Source organism: Polyodon spathula, chromosome 6 (assembly GCF_017654505.1).
Source record: "Polyodon spathula isolate WHYD16114869_AA chromosome 6, ASM1765450v1, whole genome shotgun sequence".
In the NCBI taxonomy this organism is placed as follows: domain Eukaryota; kingdom Metazoa; phylum Chordata; class Actinopteri; order Acipenseriformes; family Polyodontidae; genus Polyodon; species Polyodon spathula.
The window spans coordinates 7,516,598-7,528,456 of NC_054539.1; the positions used below are offsets into that span (position 1 = coordinate 7,516,598).

At 39.1% G+C, this 11,859-nt stretch overlaps 1 long non-coding RNA gene across 1 annotated transcript; it reads left to right on the forward strand.

The window, feature by feature from the left end:
* Positions 1 to 4,055: 4,055 nt before the first annotated feature.
* On the forward strand, positions 4,056 to 11,402 carry LOC121316752. The gene is made up of 3 exons (XR_005950446.1): positions 4,056 to 4,207; positions 5,968 to 6,173; positions 10,544 to 11,402. It is a non-coding gene; the product is annotated as an uncharacterized LOC121316752 (long non-coding RNA).
* The last annotated feature ends 457 nt before the right edge of the window (positions 11,403 to 11,859 follow it).

The following is an 11,859-nucleotide window of genomic DNA, read 5'->3' on the forward strand; positions in this document are numbered from 1 at the left end:
ACCTTTTCTATTCAAGACCAAGTTGCCATTCTAGTAATTCTTAGAACTGGCCTCGATTTCTTTCATTTCAAAGAAAGAATGATTCCCGAGAGTCCTTCCTTGTGGGCAACTCAGGTACAGGGTTGAGTTTGTGTATGGCTCCCAAAAATATTTTCCTTTTAATAGTTTTTACTATAGCCAGCTTTGCACATAATAATGACCACAGAATATACCAACGCAGCAGTGTCTGAGTACTGCTGTTTACATTGAGCACTGGGGAGCAATATCAGTTGGAAATACACTTTCAGGTCCTGTTTGGAAGAAAGACCTGGGCTGGAATGGCCCTCGAGGGCAGACTTTGGACACCGCTGCTTGAAAGCTTGCCCTCAGCTTTATTACGAAAATGTACTCCAGTCAGTAAAAATGCCACCAGAACTAAGCAGTAACCTGTTTTTACCAGCCACAAACACTAACCCCCCCCCCCCACCCCCCCCCCCCCCCCCCCCCCCCCCCCCCCCCGTTATAACAGTAATATACTCCAGAGGGAAATCTCGATCTAAAAAGGCTCACCTATTTCAGGTTTTAATACGAGCTGGATTAGTCACAGTGAATAGGTAACAAGCGCATAGTAAAACCAGGAATCAAACATAGGATCAAACTGCTATGTAGTCTTATTTCCTTCCATGTACTAGTCCATGTTATAATATTTTATTTATTTATTTATTTTTGCTAATACACGTGGCTGAGGTAGAGCCCACAAATGTTCAGTTAATTTGGTGATCACTCAATTCAAGTTTTACTTCATGTAAAAAAGTTAACTGCTTTAAACAGAAAACTAACCATCCAAAAAATAAAGCTTAACAGTTTGTACTTTCCTTAAAAACACAATCGTTTATTTATTTATTTTTGTAATAGTTTTACATTAAAATTACACACCAAGGAATGCACATGGCGACTTTAAATTAACAGTTTAGATTTAAATTAACAGTTTATATTTTAAATTAACCGTTTATATTTTAATTAACCGTTTATATTTTAATGTGGCATTTCTCGAATTTGAGAACTTGATGTGGGTGAGAGGACTGTGAAACATCAGAGGAACCAATGCTGTAGTAAATCAAGTGTTTTCAGTGCTGCCTTTTGATATAAGTAAATATCTGTGTATAGAATAATTGTACAGTACAAGCACCATCAATAACAGCGTTTGTTTTTGCTTTTTATCTAAACAAAAATGGGAGCCAAGTTAATGACATTTCTGTGGAAGTTTTGTAATAGTGGCAATTATCAAAATTATTTTTGCTTTTTTAGGCTTCCAAGCTGTTTCCTGGTATAAATCTACGGCTGTTCTATTCAGTGCTAATGTTTTCATGTTTCAAATTTCAAATATATATTTTGAAATGTATTTATTTAACCAAGATAAGTACGTTTTGAGCTTTAAGAACACACTGATCTATGAATTAATGGCTTTGTTTCATCATAGAGATATTATTTTGAAAGTCTTCGCAGTCTAAAACAGATTCATTGCCCTGTTTGTGTCTGGGGTGACCTGACACTGATACATTATTAATGAGCTGCCCGTCTTGTCAGCCAATCAGAACTGCAATTTTCAGAATATGTAATACACTCTTTTGTTAGATTTTTATTATTAGTATACTTTTAGTAGTAATAGTGAATTGTATAATGGAGATTTGAGAGAGTAGTGTTCAAAGTGTGTGCATTATACAAGATTATGATAGTCAGCAGGAATTTTAATTTTTTTTTTAACTGACCCAGTTTTGCTAGGTGAGAGGTGACTGGTAGCGAGCTAAGACTGTGTGTGTGTGTGTGTGTGTGTGTGTGTGTGTGTGTGTGTGTGTGTGTGTGTGTGTGTGTGTGCGTGTGTGTGTGTGTGTTGATTTAAATCAAAATAAACTGCAAAACCTCAAGCTCTATTTGCTTTTTAAAGCTGTTAAGCTTTTCATCCATCACTATGCTAATAGCAGTGAGAACTTTCTTTAATGCCTGACGCCTCACACTGATGGACAGGCTCATAGCTTGACACACATTACCTGACAGGTTGCAGGTTTTTCCTCAGGGTATTAAAACCGCAGCTCGTTTGCATTATTTTCCTGATGTTTTGGTTTAATGTATTAAGACCTTTCATAACTTTCTGCTTTAAAAACAAAACAAAACAAAAAAACAGCGAGTCTACTAATAATTCAACTGATGGAACAGGCCTGCAAACCTCAAGCTTGATTTTGTAGCTGAAGGCCATACAGTATTTCAACATTTTCTTTGCTCATGAGCTTGTGTTTATTGTGTCGTTTGTTCCAAAAGTTAATTTTCCATTGGCTGGCTTTGGATGAGCTTTAAGTATCAAGAAACTTTGACATTGCCAGAAATTCATGGCAGCTTTGTTAATTATTTCTGGAAGATGCCTGTTCAGCGCATTTACGTTTGTCCCAACCAGCCAAAAATTATTTTATGATATTTTATATTTTTTGGTATGAAAAGTAACTGTTATTGAAATTCACTTTTTCTATTATACATTAATTCTCATCTTTCAAGTCTTCATCTGCACGATAAAATCAGACTGTATTCATTTCATGCCAATATTAAAATTTAAAGACATGTCATTTTAAAGGGAGTTCACCTTCATGTCTGTGTCCACATATTCCCCAGTTACATGGAGGTGGGTTAGTCCAGTGAAGTTAAGATAAAACATGTAATCAACAGCATACCCCTTTATAACATTACAAGCCTAGAGATGCAAATACCGTGTTATTGACCATGTGAATCTGTTAAGAGTTGCAAGTAGTTTTGAGCCTTGTGTTTTATTATAGCGTTTTGAAGCTATACATTGGATTGCCATTTTTTTCTACAGTAGAGCTCTGGAATATTACAAAATCTGATCTGTGACATTGACTACCTACCACAGGTGAGGGTCATTGGTCCCTATTCTGCGTCCCAGCAGGTGATTTATAGTCCAGTTACGGTAGGTGTTTTTAAATGCATTTTGGGTCTCCTGTGAGCAATAGCCCAAAAAACTACATGCTGTTAAAATAGTGCTGTGGTTTACCACAGGGTACAGTCTGCAAATTCCATGGCAAATACAAGCACTGGTGACCACTACAAAACACCAACAAAAAAAACTATTCCAAAGGATCAGGGAATGTGTGCAGTAGACCATGTCGTCTTTCTTCTTCCAACTTCCAGTACAGTAAATGCCACACAGAATCTTATTAAGTAAATCTTCAGCGGTCTTTATTGTTGATGTAGACGACCATAAATATCAATGGATAAGTTGCACTGGTGTATAAGTTACCCTTGGCTCTTTTTCTTCATTGGAGTTAATGTAGAATATTAAGAAATTAATAGGACAGAAGTTGAGTTTAATTCAGGCAGGGAGATGGAATTTATTTGAAATTTAAAAAGCTAGTTTACTTGCTGCTTCAGATCATGTATTGTTTCATGTCTTGAACTTAAGCCAATTTGGATTTAAAATCAGCACCACTGTATTTAAGTCACAACATCCTATTCCAGAGCTCGATAAACAATGTTTACCCCTAATTTCACAGTAAATAAAAATGAGGTCTAAATGCAGCAATCGTCAGAAATCCCTTCTTGTGCATTTAGGCTCTTAATATTTTGAAAGTGTCCCATGTCTTCGACTTTGCTTTCACATTAGATAACCCTTTGCTGTGATTCAGTGTGTAACCTCATTTTAACATTGTCAAGCTTGCGGAACTGTAAGTGGCAGTCATTTCACAGTCTGACGGGAAAGCCAGCAACTGTGTTTTGAACCTGTACCTTAAGTTAATAATTTGCTTCAGTGTATAGTGCTTTAAATTACGCCTCGGAAAGCAGTCTTTCACCCTGCATTTTATTTTGGAAAAAAAACAGTGGAATTTTAGGGGCCCACACAGTATTGGCTATAAAAGCAGGGTCTGCCACAAGAATATGCTTTTTAGGAATTGCAATTTTTATTGAATTCAAGACTTGCTGGATTACTTGTGCGTGGTCTTGGTTACATAAAGCTAAGTAGAATGCCTGTGTTAATAGAATGTTTTTGGTCTGTTTTTCCAGTGATGAAAACTGAAGCTTTTTTCATCTGAAAAGTGTCGACACTTGGCTGTCTAATTCCACCTAGAGTGTGGTTACACATTCCTGTTCTACTATGAGTATAAGAAGACTAAAGAACAATTCAGCTGTGCAAAGGATCTGTCCACTCTGCAGATTACTATGACAGGTAAAGTCATTTATTATATATCAAATACTGATGATTTTCATTACATGAGAGTAGATGTTAAAACTTCATGCTGATTTGAACTCTGCTCTCGCCAAGATAAGCACCAACTACGACGTAAACTAATATGATCCATCTGCATCTCCATCCATTTGCGTTTCTTTCCATCTGTTGATGTAGATATCCTTCTGCCTGGTGTTGATGGCTGAAGGGTAGTGCTGGCTCCAGGGATCAGCTTATTTTGCCTCCCCAGCGCATCAACACAGACAACGGCTGCGATGCTGGCTCCGGGGATCAACCCAGTGCGGTCTCCCCAGCGCATCAGCATGACAACCGTCTGGACTGAGCTAAGTAGGGTACATCTCTGGGGTCTTCAAGTGGGCACCTTCTGTCCTCTGTGTTTCGTTGACTAGCCCACGACACCTCAAGAGGGCTCAACAGTGATTCTGACGTCCCAGCATCACCCCCCCCCGTCCCCCACTCAGCTCAGCCCAGCTTTCTTACCCGTACATCAGTGTTGCTTTCTTTCTATTGTGCTTGAGATCCCCATCCGGAATCTTTCCATCTCAACCACAGCCAGTTGCTGCTGCTTTCTGCTGCTTCAGATAAACTCTTCACTGTGCGATTCAACTCTTGGCCACTGAACCTGACATCTCTAAGAAACAAGGTTGTAGAGTGTGCCACAGATCCTCGACAACCTACCTCCACTGGGTAAACTCGGACTCTCCATCCTCGCTGTTCCGCTTTTAAATTAAAATTAATTTAGTAACATTTAAGTGGATGAAGTTTTAGTTCTGTGTACTGGGTGACAAAAAGAATGTAGAATTCTTCCATTTTTCACAAATGAAATGGTTGACACATGATATTATGGGCACATCACATAAGAGTATGCTGTTATGTTTTAAATGAGATATTTATAGCAAGGAATTAATAGCGAGCAGATTGACAAACCAGATTTGTCCATTCTGGGGAGAAAAGGATATAGTAAAAATAATCTGCTGACAAAAATGTACAAACAGTTTAAATCTTTAAATGTATGTTACTGGAAAATGCAATAAATCAAGCACCATCCCAAGTACATTAAAATAAAAGAAACCCACTTCTGTTCTTGATGGCAAGAGTGAAATTAAATGGTTTAAATAATAATCAAACATTCTATTAGCTGATGCCACAATATACTGATTAGTTCCACCTCTAACATACTAAATACAGTGTTGCAGGGCTGCCTTTTATAGTTTGAATGCTGAAGAGACTGAACTGGTAACCATGAGAGGCAGCCATGTTACTATTATAAAGATAACGTTTTGCTGTAAGTACGCTGCATGCAAAAAACAAACAAACATTTTAAAAGCCAATGAAAAACTAAATTGGATTAAAAAGAATCTGTGAACTCCTATTTAAACATGTGGCACTTATCAGGTGCTTCTATTTATATACTGACATATTTGCTTCATAGCATGCATTATTTGGTAATATATTTGAATATTTTTACAACATTGTTGGCTTCCCGAAATGTTTTGTTGGTGTCATAAAAAGTTGTACTTTTTGATGTCCATGTCTGCATTTTACAATGCACTTGGGCTACGATATGAAATGAAAGTGAAGTGTTTTTGCTTGAGCCTATCATTCATTATTATGCTTGGAGAAATGGTTAGTCTTTTGCACACTTGACAGCACACAAAGAATTTTCCAGCGGTTTCTGAACCCCTGCCAGCCCTTGACAGCTAATAAATAAATGCAAAATGTATCTTGATTTCTTGTAGGTGCCTTGGGGAAACGCACGCGGTCTCAGGAAAATGACTTGGCTCAGCTGATCCTAGATGTGCAAAGAGAGGAGGAAGTCCTCTCGGGGAGTGATCTCACCCCAGAACCTACACCAGTGGAAAAACTAGCAAAGATAATCAGCGAGAACCCTCCTCCACCTCTCCACTACTGAGGGGCAAGAATCAGCCAGGTTTTCCCCTACCAAGTGGGTCTGGTCTGCTGTACAGTTCTTCTGGGAGGGTTTCAGGATCTGTCTCTTAGCTGACTGTCACCCATTTAGAATGGATATTATACATCCAGCTGCTTTATAAAACCTGTTTTCAATAGCTCCCCACCACCATCAACCCTTTAGTTCTCAGTTTTGCAGCACATACTGTTGATATAATTAAAATAATGAGCAGTGCAGTATTTAAGGCTTTCCCCTTAAATACAGCATTTCCTCATAATTTTAATTAAATGTGTATTTTTTTTATATTTCTCAGTAATTGTAGGAATTATAGTAACAAATAATGAACAAATTCTGGTTGGTCTCACAGGCCCCGATTTATTACTAATCTTAAATGGCCTAATGTTGCTCCTAATCATCTGTAAAAATCATAACAATTTGTTTGTTTGCGCATCATTTTAAATAATGCAAATTACACTTTGAAAATAGTCTGCATGCTGTACGTCGATGCATATTTTTTTGCAGCTGGTAAGTCTGAGCTATAGTGTTTCAATAATTTGTATGCTGTGCTGATTATTAAGTGGCATATCTGGATACAATATGTTTATTATTGTGTTGTATACACAGTCAATCATACACATGGAGGCTCTGAGAGACAAATAGCCCTCCCTAAACACAGGGGATTGTTCCATCTGGTATCAGTTAGAGGAAAGTGTTAGCAGTAAAATGCAGACTGAATTGCTTAGGGAATATCACAACAGCATAGCGATGCTGCAGAAAGACTCATACTTTGCAAATGCTGTAACTCATAATGTAGGCTTTGTTTCTTTTTGCGGATTAGTTAAGCAAAAGTATTCATAAGTATGTGGGTCATCGTGGTGTAAATACAGTATACTCCTGACCTGGCCATGGAAATGCTGTACTGTGTATCACTCTACAGTCTCAATTTTGCAAATGCAGTAACTGTATATAAAGTGTTCCTATTGACATATTTCTGACGCACGTTACTGATAGAGATGCAGAAAAAGAACTGTTTCTCAGAGCAGTTGGGATTCCTGATATGTCAATGTATTTGGGCCATGATGTATGGCTGCTTGCATATCAAACTCTGAAGATGGTGCACAATGGTAAATAAACAAGAGCCTTACTGATGAGGGGTGAACCCCTGCAAGAAATCCCATCGATATATAATACTTTATTTATTTATTTATTTATTTATTTATTAATTAACTTGATACCAAAGCCGTTGACCTGAAGTTAGTCTTTGCCAAAGGCAGTTGTGAGTCACCAGCTGGGGTTCTGTGCTATACAGCCCAGTGGTGCAGTGGACTAGTTATGAACGATTTCTCTGCTTATGTATGCACTTGAGGTGTCAGGTGTCAACAGGTGGCTGATTGATGGATCTATTCAGTTCCCTGATTTAATCTGCACAGTTCAGGGTGAAGCGATGTGGAGATCATGCAGTAGGAAGTGCGTGCCTGGCTGCCCTCCTCGTAATGCAGCTGTGTAATAAGCGTGGCAGGGAATGTGTCTGGTGTTTTCTATCTATGTACTGCGCTCCCCGCAATGCCACTGTCTGCAAAAAGGCAGAAGGTATATTGGCTGTAGAATCGTGCATCTGGATTTGCACAAAGAAAGCAATAAGAACTGCTGATAATAAGAGTTGGCTCACAGAAATAGGACAGTCAATCTGACAACTCCTCTGCCTGGTCAACCCAGTTGCTTAACCACCCACCCACCCCCATTTTTTTTTTTGTGGAAATACTTTTTTAATTTCTCTAAATCTTGACAATATAATTTTTGTTTAGCTTTTGTTGCAAGAGGAATCAATGATCTGGATACAGTAACTGGGTTCACATGAAAAATTGTCTTTCCTCTGGGAAACAATGCCATGAGAAACTTAAGAAAAGTTTAATTCCCCAGCTGAACTTTGCCATTCCCACACATTGCCATGCAAGCAGAACGGCAGGATTGATGCAGGAACTGTGCCCAGAAGCTCTGAGTCATGTTTATTCCCAAGCTTATTTAGGTCCCATGATGTGTGTGTGGGGGGGGGGGGGGGGGGGGGGGGGGGGGCAGGGGGGGTGGGGGCACTAAGCTCACTAGAAAGTGTCCTGAGGGCATCAGTTGATTGTTAATGGTTAGGTTTAGGGTTAGGTATTGGGTTTGAGGTCAGGTTTTAGGGAAGGATTTGCTTAAGGTTAGAGTTGGGTTAGGGACAGGGTGGCTTGATTTCGTAGAGCTGCAGAGTTCTGGAAGTGGAAGGTGGGAGTAAATAGCAAATGCCCTCGAATCATCTGATGCCTTCACGACACTTTCTTGTGGATATTCCTTTACGCTGATGTGGTGGTGAGGTGTGACTCAAAACAGGATTATGTTGAAAAATATAGCTCTGAGATGCGTACAACACAAGCTACAGCACATGTAAAGAAATGTGTTTCTTTTTAACACTGCAGGGTCTTCTGTAAGCCTTTAAGGACACTACTCATTGTAGCACCTCTTGTCACTTGGTATAGAAGTGCAGCCCCAACCTGACATCAGCTGTAGGCTGCACACTACTATTTAGTAACGCACTGCCTTTAATCAGTTACCTGTGTGGTAGTATCCAGTAGTGCACCCCCTACAGGTCTGTATCTACAGAAAATACTAAATCATCTAGCTTTCTACTGTTATCTGCTGTCTGCTGCAGAGTTTTCTAAAAATAAAAATGCAGTACAAACCAAAGATGGTATACTGCTTTCCTGATCTGAAAAGCCATCTGCTTGGTTTCTGTCATCCCACATTCTGGAACATATATAGCAGTGCATGGTTAATTTACTTCACATAGCAAGTATCTTTCAACAAATGAGATGAGGCGAGGGGTAAAATGATATATTAGACGACAACAAAATTGAGTTAATTCTAAAATATAGTAGTCTGTTAATGTCTAAGCAGAAATTCACGTTAATAGCCACTGGCCTTGACTTTAAAAATCTTATTGTATATCTGAAAGCAATTCTAAATTACCTGTATCATAAATCATGGGAAACACTACTTTGGCGGTTGTAATAAAGATTATGGCACTTTCTTTAATGTGTGTAACTTTCTTAAAAGTTAGGTAGTAGTAGCACAGGAAACTAAAGCCATTCATGAAAAACCACGATAGTAAAGTGGGGTACTGTAGGGTAAAGCCCTGTCCCAAGACTGGATTTGAAAGCTGACTTTGGATTGTAAACCAAAGTACAAAACCACCACAACTTGGACCTTGTGGAAACGAGAAGCCAAGGACTTGACATGCATGGAGAATGAACTTCTTCACCTGTAAGAAATTGGTCCTTCCGGTAGTTTACATGTGGTGTCCCTGCCCTGTGGCCCCTGTATAGCACATTCCGATTGTACTGACCACATGCACACATTTAGAGCAGTTCACTCTTCTGGTTTGAGTTCACAACCATCAGAAATGGCCTAGTATCTTTTAGTTTGCATCAGACGGATGAGATGTGTCAGTAAAGATTAAAGTGGTATTTGAAGAAGGACAAAAACGTTATGTCCCTTTTGGAAGGCAGACGTTTAAGGAGATGTCCAGATAATTAACAGGCAAGGATATATTCCTGACATTACTGTTTCACCAGCAACTGGGTAAACTGATACTGGGCAAATGATGTTGGTGCCAAGTCTCACATGAAACTCTGAGAAAACAGCAGCTGGCGTGTCTAGCTGTCTACAAAAGCAATCCATCTGCATATTTCAGAAGTTGCTATCATCACTGCTGTCACGTCAGTGTTCTGATCAAAATTCCCTCGGTCCTTTTTTGGGACGGCAATGCGCTAGATGCTGCAGTATTCTCATAAATGTCAGGAAAATGAAAACAAATGTGAAACCCTGAAAGAGGAAGCACTTTAGTTCTGAACTGTTAATTTTTACTAGCAATTTGGGGGTTTAGGGGAATGAAACAGCCTGTTAGTGGCTACTCTGGAGATCTCTGTGGCAGGAATTAATTCTGCTGTCCTGTGTGCATTTTACATTTTACAGTGAAATATCCTTTAGACTGCTCACCACATTCTTCTCACCAGACTCTGTATAGTCACCCCCAAGGTACAATATTTTAGATACAGGGACACAAGCTTCCTTTTCCCCTAAGGGAGGAAGTTTCGACTCCAAGGAACTACAGTCAGCCCCCTTTATACTGCCTGGTAAGGGTCATGGGCAATAACGGGCAATAATGGGCAATAAGCTAGGTAGGTTATAATTTTTATTTTATAATATAAGACTGCATTCAAATAAAGAGCTTGTGCGTTGTCAGGTATATTTTATGAAAGGGAATAGTTACATTCTGATTTATAAAAGCCTGTTGAAGCCACTTGCCGAAGCATATGTTGGTGTAGCATTTGAGTGGTGTCTGGTTTATTTGTGTTTGTTTCTGCCCACAGGACCACAATGTGAACGGTGATAAAGCGCTGAACATGATTACCTTAGCAGAGCCTGACTAGTTGCAGAAGCCCGAGCTGTGTGCAGAGCAGCAGGCAGTGATTCTTGGAGTTTGGTAAGTCACCCATCTCCCTACTGCAGTTCTCTGCCAGAACAATTTAAACACCCCCTAGTCTGAAGACTTTCACAGTTGCTGTCAGAATCCTTAAAAGGACTAAGAAAGGATATCACGCGTGTACTGCATAATATTGGTTTTAACACTTAGATACCCAAATGTGAATTGGAAAGATTCTTGTATGGAGTAGTAGAATCTGGGGATGGAAGGAGTCAGTTTTTTCTCTGCGTATATACGGGTATATCGCACATTTTTATACGAAAGTACTGCTGTAGTATGATTGGTGGTGAATAAGAGCTGATAAATAAAAGCTGACTACTGAGGAGCAATACATGTGATATTATTGTAATAGCGTTTAAATAGGACAAAGATCCTGAAGATCGTGCTCTGCAGTTTAAGGAGAGCGAAATACAGCAGAACTTTGTATTTTAGGGTACTGTAGTTTAACACCCATAGCTATAAAATCTGTCCTGTTCACTGCAGGTAAGAACGGATTTACTAAACCTTCAGGTAAGAACAAAATTATTACACCTTGTGCTGAAAAGGTGCGTTGCAATTTTACTCTAGGAACTCCTGATTCTTGTCAGATAGTGCCCTCTAGCATGCAACTGCATGTATGAACACATTATCACGCAGAAAGCTCAGTTCAAACATGGAGTTCTAAGAGGCAGGTAACCTAATTAAAGACACACACATGTGTTTCTGGCATTCATGAGGACCTTTGTCGGCACAATTCCTGTAGAAGTTTTTTTCATCAGCACATTAAAATCAAAAGAGCTGTCAAAGTTAATAATTGTAGATTGATTGATTTACAGGCTGTCACGTGTCTCCACAGGGATTCCATTCCATCAGTGTCAGAGTGTGATAGATGCGTAGGAGAGTTGAAGCGTGTCCCATTTTACCTTGTGATCGCTGGAAAGAATATTTATTTCTGTACGTGCTTTGAGAGCTCGGCTTGCACAGTTATTATTGACTGCTTTAAGGGTCTGCTGGTTACATATTTTCTGACTGTGTTTTTTTTGCAGAAGTCTGGCATATCTTTTAAACAAATTAAGTGATAAATTAAAACATAACATTCCATATCTTTGTATGAGCCCTAGGGCTTAATCTTTCCACTAATGCTTTATAATAGTGAACTACATTAACCATTTTGATGAAATATGGAAGACCAAGTTCTGGATGCCATCCATAGGGTTATTAAAA